We start from the raw sequence: 15,478 nt of genomic DNA on the forward strand, positions 1-15,478 counted from the left end.
CACCTGTCAAAATGGCTAGAATCAAAAGCACAAGAAACAAGTGGTGTTGAGGATGTGGAGAAAAAGTGTACTGTTGATGGGAATGCAAATTGGTGCAGCCAATATGATAAACAGTATGCAGTGTCCTCAAAAAATTAAAAATCATGATCTAGTAATTCCTGGGTATTTACCCAAGGAATACAAAAATACTAATTCAAAAAAGTATATATGCACCCCTATGTTTACTGCAGCATTATTTGCAATAGCCAAAGATTGGAAGCAGCTCTACTATCTATGGATAGAAGAATGGATAAAGGAGTGGCATATATACATACCATGGAACATTACTCAGCCATAAGAAACAATGAGATCTTGCCATTGCAGAACCATGGATGAACCTAGAGAAAATTATGCTAAGTGAAATAAGTCAAAGAAAGACAAAAGCCATATGATTTCACTTATCTGTGAAATCTAAAAAAACAAAGGAACAAACAAAAGCAGAAACAGACCCATAAATACAAAGAACAAACTGATGGTTGCCAGAGGAGCCCTAGGATGGGCAGCATGAGTGAAGCAGAGTGGGTTGTACAGGTTTCCAGTATTGAAATAAGTAAGTCATGGGGATAAAATTGCATAACATAGAGAAGATGAAACAAATGTGGAAGATATGGTAATAGTGTTGTATAGTGACAGATGGCAGCTACACTTGTGAGCTAGGGAGGGGCAGAGAGAGGGAGACACAGAATCTGAAACGGACTCCAGGCTCTGAGCTGTCAGCGGGCTGGAACTTACAACCGCGAGATCATGAACTGAGCCAAAGTCGGTAGCGTAACCGACTGAGCCACCCAAGCACCCCGCCTGTAAAGTCTTTAATTGCCACTTTGGTTAAATGGATAACTAAATATTGTTTTCTAATGATCTGCAAAGCTACTTAATCAAATGTCCAAACACTTGTTTTTTTATGAACTTCCCCAAAACAGAATTTAAAATGAAATCTTTTGACCCCAAACTAAATTTTGAAATTTCTAGAAGGTCCCTGGAAAATCTCAAAGACTTTCTTCTGATAAAAGAGGGATGTTAAATATGTCAGACATATTTGTTATGTTAAATTACATGAGGAAGATTGTCAAACAAGTATTGCTATACCTTCTTAGATAATATTTGTGTAAATATACATTAAGGCAAGTGTTCTAGAAATTATACAAAACTCCTAGAAATCTGTTATGTCCTGGTATGTTATCAGTTATAATTTCAGTTGTTATCTTGAAGTGTAGTAGGTCACAGAAATAATCAAATTTCCTTGTCAACTTCATGGTAATAAACGAATTAGATCTTTAGCCACTGCCATTTTTATTTCTGTAATTGACAGACAGTTATTGTTTTACTCTGATGCTTTTGCAACAGTGTTTCATCTTCAAGGAGATTCAGGGAAAAGGCTCTGACAAGTACTCTAGAATAAAGTTCTCTATTACCTTTAACATCATACTACTGAACTAGGTAAGAATTTACAGAACTCTAAAGGAGAAACTGATATCTTCTTAAAGCAGCTTTATGAGGCTAAAATTAATAAATACTAATTACATGGGGCTGAACAAACTAATGAAGATGATTATAATTATCATGACTTTTTGTTTGAAATATTGCTGGTTCCTTAAATTTTATTTTCCAAATATTAGAAGACCTTTCCTCCTAAGCTATGACTTATAGCAATTTGGTAAGTAATACCTATATAAACAGAATTGAAATGTTTATCTTTTTCTCCCCACCTGACACCTCCAGAATTAAGAAACTCTCAGTGAGTATTCTTATGTTTTCATGGCAATATATTTACTTGCATAAGTTCATAAGAATCTGTTCTTGTAACAGGACACCACTGCAAACATTGGTTATATTACCACGGCTTTGACTAGAATGTCATATTTGAAAGAAAAACGCATAGACTCGGAAACGACCAGACACCTTTCAGGAACTAAAATTGACCGTATTGAGCCAATAAAAAGCCTCTTGGAAGCCCAGGGTCCACAAGCTCACACGAGCCATAGATGCACTGGGACACTGAAAAGAGAACTATGGTTTAAAAGGGCTAAGGAGACAGAACTTTGGAAGATGGTGGCATCCAAGATGGAGGCTCACCGCGTCCTGCTGATCACTTAGATTTCACCCACACCTGCCTAAATAACCCAGAAAACCACCAGAAGACTAGCAGAATGGAGTCTCCGGAGCCAAGCGCAGACGAGAGGCCCACGGAAGAGGGTAGGAAGGGTGGAGAGGCGGTGCGTGCTACACGGACTGGCGGGAGGGAGCCGGGGCAGTGGAGGGGCAGCCCGCCCGGCAAGGCAGAGCCCCCGAGTCTGACTTGCAAAAGCGGAGGGGCCAGACGGAGTGAGTTCTGACAGCCAGCGGGACTTAACATGTGGAATGTTATAAGTTGACAGCTCTGCTTGGAGAGCGGGAGGGCGAGAGGACATCGGGAGGGAGAGGTGGCGAGCCCCAGAAGACAGGGCTCAGCTCAGCAGGGAACAAAGGCGCTCGCCAGCATCTCCTTCTCCCATCCCCCAGCCAAAACCCCAAAGGGAACCAGTTCACCTAACGTGCGGCACCGCGCAAACACCCAACGCTGTGCTTCTGTGGACCCATCTCTCCGATGGGACGGCCTCCCTCCCGGTGCTGCAGGGCCCCTCCCGCAGGGGACCACCTAAGGCAAAGTGAACTGAGCCTGCCCCTCCCGCCCCTGTGCACCTTGCGGATCCACCCTGGCTAATGTGCCAGATCCCATCAAAACAGCACCACAAGCCTGGCAGTGTGCAAGTAGCCCACACAGGGGCCACACCACTCCACAGTGAGTCCTGCCCCTGGGAGAGGGGAAGATAAGGTACACACCAGTCTGACTGTGGCCCCAGCGGTGGGCTGGGGGGGGGGGGGGGGGGGGGCAGACATCAGGTCTAACTGTGGCCCCACCCACCAACACAAGCTACTCCGGACAGCACAGGGGAAGTGCCCTGCAGTTTGGAGCCACCCCAGGCACTACCCAAAATGACAAAATGGAAGAATTCTCTTCAAAAGAAACTCCAGGAAGTAGCGACAGCTAACGAATTGATCAAAACTGATTTAAGCAATATAACAGAACAAGAATTTAGAATAATAGTCCTAAAATTAATCGCTGGGCTTGGAAAACGAATAGAGGACAGCAGAGAATCTATTGCTACAGAGATCAAGGGACTACGAAATAGTCATGAGGAGCTACAAAATGCTATAAATGAGGTGCAAAATAAAATGGAGGCGACCACAGCTCAGATTGAAGAGGCAGAGGAAAGAATAGGTGAATTAGAAGATAAAATTATGGAAAAAGAGGAAGCTGAGAAAAAGAGAGATAAAAAAATCCAGGGGTATGAGGGGAGAATCAGAGAACTAAGTGATGCAATCAAATGCAACAATATCCGTATAATAGGAATTCCAGAATAGGAAGAGAGAGAGAAAGGGGCTGAAGGTGTCCTTGAACAAATCATAGCTGAAAACTTCCCTGATCTGGGGAAGGAAAAAGGCACTGAAATCCAAGAGGCGCAGAGAACTCCCTTCAGACATAACTTGAATCGATCTTCTGCATGACATAGCATAGTGAAACTGGCAAAATACAAGAATGAAGAGAAAATTCTGAAAGCACCTAGGGATAAACACGCTCTAACATATAAAGGGAGACTGATAAGACTAGTGACAGACCTATCTACTGAAACTTGGCAGACCAGAAAGGAATGGCAGGAAATCTTCAATGTGATGAACAGAAAAAATATGCAGCCGAGAATCCTTTATCCAGCAAGTCTGTCATTCAGAATAGAAGGAGAGATAAAGGTCTTCCCAAACAAACAAAAACTAAAGGAATTCATCACCACTAAACCGGCCCTACAAGAGATCCTAAGGGGGGATTCTGTTAGTGAAATGTTGCAGGGGCCACAAAGTACCAGAGACATCACTACAAGCATGAAACCTACAGACATCACAGTCACTGTAAACCCATATCTTTCAATAATAACACTGAATGTAAATGGACTAAATGCTCCAACCAAAAGACATAGGGTATCAGAGTGGATAGAAAACAAGACCCATTATTTGCTGTCTACAAGAGACTCATTTTAGACCTGAAGACACCTTCAGATTGAAAGTGAGGGGATGGAGAACTATCTATCATGCTATTGGAACTCAAAAGAAATCTGGAGTAGCCATTCTTTTTTTTTTAAGTTTTTTTTTTAACATTTATTTATTTTTGAGACAGAGAGAGACAGAGCATGAACGGGGGAGGGTCAGAGAGAGGGAGACACAGAATCTGAAACAGGCTCCAGGCTCTGAGCTGTCAGCACAGAGCCCGATGCGGGGCTCGAACTCACGGACCGCGAGATCATGACCTGAGCCGAAGTGGGCCACTTAACCAACTGAGCCACCCAGGCGCCCCTGGGGTGGCCATTCTTATATCAGACAAACTAGACTTTAACTTAAAGGCTACAACAAGAGATGAAGAAGGGCATTATATAATAATTACAGGGTCTATCCATCAGGAAGAGCTAACAATTATAAATGTCTATGTCTATGTCTATGTGCCAAATACAGGAACCCCCAAATATACAAAACACTTCATCACAAACATAAGCAACCTTATTGATAAGAATGTGGTAATTGCAGGGAACTTTAATACTCCACTTACAACCATGGATAGATCATCTAGACACAGGATCAATAAAGAAACAAGGGTGATACATTGGAACAGATGGACTTGACAGATATATTTAGAACTCTGCATCCCAAAGCAACAGAATATACTTTCTTCTCAAGTGCACATGGAACATTCTCCAAGATAGATCACATACTGGGTCACAAAACAGCCCTTCATAAGTATAAAAGAATTGAGATCATACCATGCACACTTTCAGACCACAATGCTATGAAGCTTGAAAGCAACCACAGGAAAACGTCTGGAAAACCTTCAAAAGCACGGAGGGTAAAAAACACCCTACTAAAGAATGAATGGGGCAACCAGGCAATTAGAGAAGAAATTTAACAATATGTTGAAAAAAATGAAAATGAAAATACAACAATCCAAATGCTTTGGGATGCAGCGAAGGCAGTCCTGAGAGGAAAATACATTGCAATCCAGGCCTATCTCCAGAAACAAGAAAAATCCCAAATACAAAATCTAACAGCACACCTAAAGGAAATAGAAGCAGAACAGCAAAAGCAGCCTAAACCCAGCAGAAGAAGAGAAATAATAAAGATTAGAGCATAAATAAACAATATAGAATCTGAAAAAACTGTAGAGCAGATCAATGAAACCAAGAGTTGGTTTTTTGAAAAAATAAACAAAATTGATAAACCTCTAGCCAGGCCTCTCAAAAAGAAAAGGGAGATGACCCAAATAAATAAAATCATGAATGAAAATGGAAGTATTACAACCAATCCCTCAAAATATAAGCAATTATCAGGGAATACTATGAAAAATTATATGGCAACAAACTGGACAACCTGGAAGAAATGGACAAATTCCTAAACACCCACATGCTTCCAAAACTCAATCAGGAAGAAATAGAAAGCTTGAACAGACCCATAACCAGCGAAGAAATTGAATCAGTTATCAAAAATCTCCCAACAAATAAGTCAGGACCAGATGGCTTCCCAGGGGAATTCTACCAGACATTTAAAGCAGAGATAATACCTATCCTTCTCAAACTGTTCCAAAAAATAGAAATGTAAGGAAAACTTCCAGGCTTATTCTATGAAGCCAGCATTAGTTTGATTCCTAAACCAGACAGAGACCCAGTAAAAAAAAGAGAACTACAGGCCAATATCCCTGATGAATATGGATGCAAAAATTCTCAGTAAGATACTAGCAAAACGAATTCAACAGCATATAAAAAGAATTATTCACCGTGATCAAGTGGGATTTAAGAAAAGATAAGAACCATAATAAACTGTCAATCAATGCAGAAAAAGCATTTGATAAAATTCAGCATCCTTTCTTAATAAAAACCCTCGAGAAAGTCAGGATAGAAGGAACATACTTAAAGATCATAAAGCCATTTATGAAAAGCCCACAGCTGATATCATCCTCAATGGGGAAAAACTGAGAGCTTTTTCCCTGAGATCAGGAACACGACAGGGATGTCCACTCTCACCGCTGTTGTTTAACATAGTGTTGGAAGTGCTAGCATCAGCAATCAGACACCAAAAGGAAATCAAAGGCATCAAAATTGGCAAAGATGAAGTCAAGCTTTCACTTTTTGCAGATGACATGATATTATACATGGATAATCCGATAGACTCCACCAAAAGTCTACTAGAACTGATACATGAATTCAGCAAAGTCACAGGATACAAAATCAATGTACAGAAATTAGTCGCATTCTTATACACTAACAATGAAGCAACAGAAAGACAAATGAAGAAACTGATCCCATTCACAATTGCACCAAGAACCATAAAATACCTAGGAATAAACCTAACCAAAGATGTAAAAGATCTGCATGCTGAAAACAATAGAAAGCTTATGAAGGAAATTGAAGAAGATATAAAGAAATGGAAAAACATTCCATGCTCATGGATTGGAAGAATAAATATTGTCAAAATGTCAATACTACCCAAAGCTATCTACACATTCAATGCAATCCCAATCAAAATTTAACCAGCATTCTTCTCGAAGTTAGAACAAACAATCCTAAAATTTGTATGGAACCACAAAAGACCCCAAATAGCCAAAGTAATTTTGAAGAAGACGAAAGCAGGAGGCATCACAATCCCAGACTTTAGCCTCTACTACAAAGCTGTAATCATCAAGACAGCATGGCATTGCCACAAAAACAGACACATAGATCAATGGAATAGAATAGAAACTCCAGTACCAGACCCACAAACGTATGGCCAACTAATCTTTGACAAAGCATGGAAGAATATCCAATGGAAAAAAGACAATCTCTTTAACAAATGATGCTGGGAGAACTGGACAGCAACATGCGGAAGGATGAAACTAGACCACTTTCTCACACCATTCACAAAAATAAACTCAAAATGGATAAAGGACCCGAATTGAGACAGGAAACCACCAAAACCCTAGAGGAGAAAGCAGGAAAAAATCTCTCTGACCTCAGCTGCAGCAATTTCTTACTTGACACATCCCCAAAGGCAAGGGAATTAAAAGCAAACGTGAACTATTGGGACCTCATGAAGATAAAAAGCTTCTGCACAGCAAAGGAAACAATCAACAAAACTAAAAGGCAACCAATGGAATGGGAAAAGATATTTGCAGATGACATATTGGACAAAGGGCTAATATCCAAAATCTATAAAGAGCTCACCAAACTCCACACCTGAAAAACAAATAACCCAGTGAAGAAATGGGCAGAAAACATGAATAGACACTTCTCTAAAGAAGACATCCAGATGGCCAACAGGCACATGAAAAGATGCTCAACGTCGCTCCTCATCAGGGAAATACACATCAAAACCACACTCAGATACCACCTCACGCCAGAGTGGCCAAAATGAACAAATCAGGAGACTGTAGATGCTGGCAAGATTGTGGAGAAACGGGAACCCCCTTGCACTTTTGGTGGGAATGCAAACTGGTGCAGCTGCTCTGGAAAACAGTGTGGAAGTTCCTCAAAAAATTAAAAATAGACCTACCCTATGACCCAGCAATAGCACTGCTAGGAATTTACCAAAGGGATACAGGAGTGCTGATGCATAGGGCACGTGTATCCCAATGTCTGTAGCAGCACTCTCAACAATAGCCAAATTTTGGAAAGAGCCTAAATGTCCATCAACGGATGAATGGATAAAAAAAATTGTGATTTATATACACAATGCAGTACTACGTGGCAATGAGAAAGAATGAAATCTGGCCTTTTGTAGCAACATGGATGGAACTGGAGAGTGTTATGCTAAGTGAAATAAGTCACACAGAGAAAGACAGATACCATATCTTTTCACTCTTATGTGGATCCTGAGAAACTTAACAGAAGACCATAGGGGAGGGGAAGGGGAAAAAAAAAGTTAGAGAGGGAGGGAGCCAAAACATAAGAGACTCTTAAAAACTGAGAACAAACTGAGGGTTGATGGGGGGTGAGAGGGAGGGAAGGGTGGGTGATGGGTATTGAGGAGGGCATCTGTTGGGAAGAGCACTGGGTGTTGTATAGAAACCAATTTGAACAATAAATTTCATATTTAAAAAAAAAAAAGCCATACCTGAACAAGGTCCAGCTCACAGTGAGGCAAAAATAAATAAATAAATAAATAAAAAATAAGCTGTGGTTTTGGGTTTAATTTTTACTATTTTATTTTTTTACTCTTTAAAATTTGTCTTTTTCTGTATTTTTTTTCTTTTTTGTTCTTTCTTTTCTTCCTCTTTTTCTTCTCTATTTTTCACTTTTTTTATGTAATTATTTTTTCCTCTTTATTATCTCTGTAAAAAGCCATGGTTTAAAAGAGTAACTAGCACTACAGACAGAGCTCCAGCCAGCCAGCAAAAGTCACCAAGCACACACAATCTGCACAGGGGTCACCATACACAAGGCCACTCCATCAACTTTAGGAGTTGTTGTTTTGTCTAATACACAGGAAAAACAAAAACAAAAAAACACATAAAGTCAAGCAAAATAGGGAGACAGAAGAATATGCTCCAAAAGGAAGAAAAAAAAAAACTCAGAAAAATAAGTAAAACAGAGATAAGCAATATGGCTGATAAAGACTTTAAAGTAATGATTATAAAGATATGCACTTTGCAAGAAAAAAGAATGGAAGTACTCAATGAGACCTTCAGTAAAGAGTTAGAAAATATTTAAAAGAACCAATCAGAGCTAAAGAATAGAATAACTGAAATCAAAAACACACTTCAGGGAATTGATAGTAGATTGGAGGATTTAAAAGAATGTATCAGTGATCTGAAAGACAGCAACAAAGAGGGAAAAGAATTTGAAACAATAAGGATAGATTAAGAGATCTCTTGGACAACATCAAGTGAACAAACATTCACATTTTAGGGGTCCTAGAAGAAGAGAGAGAAAGGTGCAGAAAATTTGAAGAGTGGTCCCTGGGCAGCTCAGCCGACTAAACATCTGAATCTTGATTTCAGCCCAGGTCATGATCTCATGGTTCATTAATTTGAGCCCCACTTTGCTCTCTGCACTGACAGTGCGGAGCCCACTTGGGATTCTCTCTCTCTTGCTCTCTCTCGCTCTCACTCTCGCTCTCTTCCTCTCTCTTTGCCCCTTCCCTGCTTGTGCATGTGCTCCCTCTCTCTCAATATAAACTTTAAAAAAAATTTTTTTTTTAATTTTTTTAACGTTTATTTATTTTTGAGACAGAGAGAGACAGAGCATGAATGGGGGAGGGTCAGAGAGAGGGAGACACAGAATCTGAAACAGGCTCCAGGCTCTGAGTTGTCAGCACAGAGCCTGACGCGGGGCTCGAACTCACAGACTGCGAGATCATGACCTGAGCCGAAGTCGGACACCCAACTGACTGAGCCACCCAGGCGCCCCTAAAAATTTTTTTTGAATAATAACTGAAATCTTGACATCCAATTTCAAGAATCACAGAGTCTCAAACAAGATGAACCAAAGGATGTCCACACCACACACAGCACATTATTAAAATGTCAAAGTTAAAGATAAAGAGAGAAACTTAAATACAGCAAGAGAGAGAAAAAAAGAAGTTACCTACAGGGTAAAATCTCTAAGACTATCAGCTGATTTTTTAGCACAAACATGGCAAGCCAGAAGGAAATGGCATAATATATTCAAAGTGCTGTAAGGAAAAAAAAAACAACCTACAACCAAGAATACTCTACCCAGTGAGGTTATCCTCAAGATTTAAAGAGGATAGATGAAGAGTTTCCTAAAGAAAAGATAAAGGATCTCATCATCACTAAATCAGCCCTATAAGAAATATTAAAGGGACTTAAAGAGACTTCATTAAGTGGAAAAGAAATGGTCATACAGACATTAGAAAAATATGTATAAAAAATATGACAACATAAACATAAAACATGAAGAAGGGAATAAAAAGAGAAGGGTAAAAGAGGAGAAAAAGATTTCTTTTCTGTTTTATTTTTTTCAGAACATGTTTGAACTTAAATGACCATCAAATTAATATGGAGAGCTATTTACTTAGGATGTTATATATGAACCTCATGGTAAGCACAACCCAGAACCTATGACAGATATATGAAAAATAAAGTGAAAGAATGCCAAACAAAACATTACAGATACTCTGGATCACAAAGAGAACAAGAGAAGAAACAAAGAGGTGCAAAAACAACCAGAAAACAAAATTTTTATATGGTAATAAGTACATATCTACAATATTTACCTTAAATATAAATGGCCTAAATGCCCCAATTAAAAGACACAAGATAGTGGAATGGATTAAAAACACAACATCAACAACCAACTATATGCTTCCTAAAAGATATTCACCTCAGACCTAAGGACACATACAGATGGAAAATGAAGAGATGGAAAAACATTCACCATACAAATGGAAGAGAAAAAAAAAAAAACCCAGGTGGCAATACTTACATCAGAAAAATAGTCTTTAAAACAAAGACTGTAATGACAGATATAAAACAGTACTCCATAATGATAAAAGGATAAACCAAACAAGAGGATGTAAAAATTGTAAATATCCATGCACACAACACTAACGCACCTAAATACATAAAGCAAATGTTAATGGATATAAAGAGAGAAATTGATGTTAATACAATACTAGTAGGGGACCTTAACACCCCTACTTAGATTAATGGATAGATCATCCAGATAATCAATGAGGAAACAAGGTCTTTGAATGACACATTAGACCAGATGGACATAACAGATATATACACAACAGAATACACATTCTTTTGGAGTGCATGAAAATCATTCTCCAGAATAGATCACATATTAGCCCATAAAACAACAAGGCTCAAAAAATTGAAGAAGATTGGAATCATACATATCATGCACTTTTTACAACCACAACAGTATGAAAATAGAAATAAATCACAAGGAAAAAAACCTGGAAAAACACAAACATGTGAACAACATGATAGTAAACAACCAATGGGTCAATGAAACAATCAAAGAAGAAATTTAAAAATACATGGAGAAAAATAAAAATGGAAACACAATGGTCCAACATCTCTGGGACACAGCAAAAGCAGTTCTTAGAGGAAGCATATAGCAATACGGGTCTACCTCAAGAAACAAGGAAAACCTCAAATAATCTAACCTTACACCTAATGGAAATAAAACAAGAACAACAAAGCCCAAGGTGAGTAGAAGAAAGGAAATAATAAGTATCAGAGAAGAAATAAATGACATAGAGACTAAAAAAAAGAGAGAGAGAGAGAAAGAAATCAATGAAACCAAGAGCTGGTTCTTGAAAAGATAAACACAATTGACAAACCCTTAGCCAGACTCAACAAGGAAAAAAGAGAAAGGACAAACTTAAATAGAATCAGAAATGAGAGAGGAGATGTAACAACTGACAGCACAGAAATACAAAAGGATTATAAAGGAATACTACAAAAAATATATATATGTCAACAAATTAAACAAGCTAGAATACATAAATTCCTAGAAACACAATCTTCCAAAACTGAACCAAGGAGAAACAGAAAATCTGAACAGACCAATTACAAGTAATGAAATTGAACTGATAATCAAAAAAACTACTCAAAAAGTCCAGGACCAGATAGATTCACAGGGGAGTTCCACCAGACATTTAAAGAACAGTTAATACCTATTCTCAAACTATTGCAAAAAATAGAAAAGGAAGGAAAGTTTCCAAATACATGCTATCAGGCCAGCATTACCCTGATACCAAAACCAGACAAAGACACCACCAAAAGAGGGAATTACAGGCCAGTATCCCTCATAAACACAGATGCAAAAATCCTCAACAAAATATTAACAAACTGCATACAACAACACACTGTAAAGATCATTCACCATGATCAAGTGGCATTTATTCTGGAGATGCAATTCCTATTAGAATACCAACATCATTTTTCACAAAATAGAACAAATAATCCTAAAATATGTAGGGAACCACAAAAGACCCCGAATAGCCAAAGCAATCCTGAGAAAGAAGAACAAAGCTGGAGGTGTCACAATTTCAAGACATACTACAAAGCTGTAGTAATCAAAATGTTATGGTGCTGGCACTAAAATAGAACGCAGATCAATAGTACATATAAAACCACATTTATATGGTCAATTAATCTACAACAAGGGAGGCAAGAATATACAAAGGGGAAAAGACAGTCTCTTCAATAAATGGTGCTGGGAAAATGGGACAGCGACATGCAGAAGAATGAACTGGACCACTCTCCTACACCATACGCCAAAATACACTCAAAATTGATTAAACACCTAAACATAAAAACTGAAACCATAAAAATCCTAGAAAAGAACACGGGCAGTGATTTTTCTGACATTAGTCATAGCAACATGGTTCTAGACGTGTCTCTTGAGGCAAGGGACACAAAAGTAAAAATAAACTATTGGGACTACATCAACACAAAAAGGTTTTGCACAGCCAAGAAACCATCAAGAAAACAGAAAGACAACCTATCGAATGGGAGAAGACATTTGCAAACAATATATTTGATAAGGGATTTATATCCAAAAATATAAAGAATTTATACAACTCAACACCAAAGGTCAAATAATCCAGTTAAAAAATGGGCAGAAGATATGAATAGCTATTTATCCAAAGAAGACATATAGGTGTTCAGCAGACAATAAAAATGCTCAACACCACTCACCATGAGGGAAATACAAATGAACCACAATAAGATATCACTTTTTACCTGTTAGAATGGCTAAAATCAAAAAGACAAGAAACAAAAACTGTTTAAGAGGATATGGAGAAAAAGGAGCCCTTGTGCGCTGTTGGTGGGAATATAAATTGGTTCAACCACTGAAGAAAACAGTATAGAGGTTCCTTGAATATTAAAAATAGAAATACCATATGATCCAATACTTCTGCTATTCGGTATTTACCAAAAAACAAAAACAAAAACACTAATTTGGCTTCCTTTTGGCCATCTTCCAGTAATTTGCCAAAATGACCAACACAAAAGGAAAAAGGAGAGGCACCCGCTGTGTGTTCTTTAGGCCTTTTAGAAAACATAGAGTTGTGCCTTTGGCCACATACATGCAAATCTATAAGAAATGTGATATTGTAGATATAAAGGGAATGGGCACTATTTAAAACAAATGCCCCACAAATGTGACTGTGGCAAAACTGGAAGAGTCTACAATGTTACCCAGCATGCTGCTGGCATTGTTGTAAACAAGGTAAGGGCAAGATTCTTGCCAGGAGAATAAATATAGGTATTGAGCATATTAAGCAAAGGTATATATAGATATAGATAGGTAGATAGATATATCATAGATAGCTAATGAATATACTTAGCCACAAAAAAGAGTAAGATCTTAACCATTTTTGACAACATGAATGGACCTAGAGAATATTATACTAAGTGAAAGAAGTCAGATAGAAAAATACTGTATGATTTCACTGATATGTCCACTCTAAAAAACAAACAAAAGCAGAAATAGACTCATAAATACAGAGAACAAACTGATGGTTTCCAGAGGGGAGGAGGTGGAGGGATGCACAAAACGGATGAAGGGAAGTAGGAGGTACAGGCTACTAGTTATGAAATGAATCAGTCATGAGGATAAAAGGGGATAAAGGGTACAGCATAGAGAATATAGTCAGTGGTATGATAATAGCATTGTATGGTGACAGATGGTAGCTACAGTTGTGGTGAGCAGGACATGACACAGAGTTGTCAAATCATTGTGTTGTACACCTGAAACTAATGTAGTGTTTCAACTATAGTTCAATTAAAAAATAAAATAAAAACAGGGGTGCCTGAGTGGCTCAGTCGGTTAAGCAACCAACTCTTGATTTTGGCTCAGATCATGATCTCACAGTTGTGAGATTGAGCCCTGGAAAATAACCAGAACCAGTCACAGACAAGCTAGATTGCATTCCATTCTTACCACAAAAGCAGCAACTCAGAAACTGATAATGACTGTTTGGATATTGGAAACAGCACATATCACATATGAGAATATTAAAACACATTTATGAAATAAATAGGAAGAGTAGGGAATTTAGATGGAGACCCATGAGGCAGTCTTTATTTCAAAAATGCTGTCAGAACTTATAATACCATCTCATGAGGGCTCTGGATATAAACCAGAGTGCCTATACTCACAAGGGTTTGGACTAAAACACCACTATGGACTAAAACACCACAGGACCCCCAAATATTACCCAACTGTATCTTGGACTAAGAAGTTCCTGTGGTCCAACAACAGGCACCAACCAATTAAGGGCTCACCCAGGTACTCTATGAGCCCTACAATATTCAGAACCACTGACAGAAAGTAAACTAATTACACCTAAGCTACAACAGCCTATTCTGGAATGGGTAAAGCAGACCCCTGACAAACAGAGAGAAGCTACTCCTGACCATAAAGTCCTAACATGGAAATGGTATATTTCCAAGCAGGACAAACAGATTGAGGGTCAGCTTTGTGTGAACTGAGAAAATCTCCACTATGCCAATAGTGGACTTGCCAGAATTCCTGAGGGCAAGCTTATCCACGCTCCAGCAGTTGGGCAATGGGGACTGCCCTGGTCCCTGGCACCCAGTAATTCCTGGTTTATACACACATCAGCCTCCATGACACCATCTGGAGAATGCTAGCAGCCAGTGGCCTTGAGGACTAATGATGGTCTAACCCTGACAGATTCAGGCTTGAGAAAATCAGCACAATATGCTGAATTAATGGCCATAAAACTAACTGATGAACAATCTGTTAAAGAAAATCAGAATGACCTATATCTTTCTCAGACCCATGGGAAATAGCTGTTGGAATAGCTCTTTGGTTGGGAACATGGTGGGGAAATGACTGGAAAATAGGAAATATGAACATATGGAGTAAGGATATGGCAGAAAATAGCACTGGCTGACGTCTTCATGTTCATCACACATGTCTCGGCATATCAGAAAGACAAGGCTCAAGTACCAAAACTTAATGACCAGATAGACAAACTCACTAGGAAAACTAAGAGGCCCAAATTCCCAAAATTTAACAAAAACACAATGATTCACGACTAAGGAGGAAACCAATTCAAAACACAACCATATATAAACAAGCAGAACAATGGAACATAAAACCTGAGCACGCAAATATGCCAAGTGATTGGGTCATGGCATGGGCACATATCACCAAACAAATCACGCTGGGACACAAAGCACTAGGACATGATTAGGAAAATAAACATGTATATACCTACCAAATACCTCCACTTTCAAATTAAGAAATGTGGGAATTGCTGAAAGTTTAAAGTGTGAAGGTCACTAATGAATAAGGTCAAAGAAGCAGACAGACCCTTCCAGATTATACAAATGATTGTATAGGATCCTTATCTGTACCAGAGAACAAATTAT

General features: G+C 38.5%; 1 long non-coding RNA gene across 1 annotated transcript in view; it reads right to left on the bottom strand.

Annotated features, from left to right (window-relative positions):
- Positions 1–15,478, bottom strand: part of LOC128312938 (uncharacterized) — a 46,657-nt gene that overhangs the window by 23,045 nt on the left and 8,134 nt on the right. The gene's annotated exons all lie outside the window — the stretch shown is intronic.

The sequence above is a fragment of the Acinonyx jubatus genome, chromosome E4 (genome assembly GCF_027475565.1).
Source record: "Acinonyx jubatus isolate Ajub_Pintada_27869175 chromosome E4, VMU_Ajub_asm_v1.0, whole genome shotgun sequence".
Taxonomy (NCBI): Eukaryota; Metazoa; Chordata; class Mammalia; order Carnivora; family Felidae; genus Acinonyx; species Acinonyx jubatus.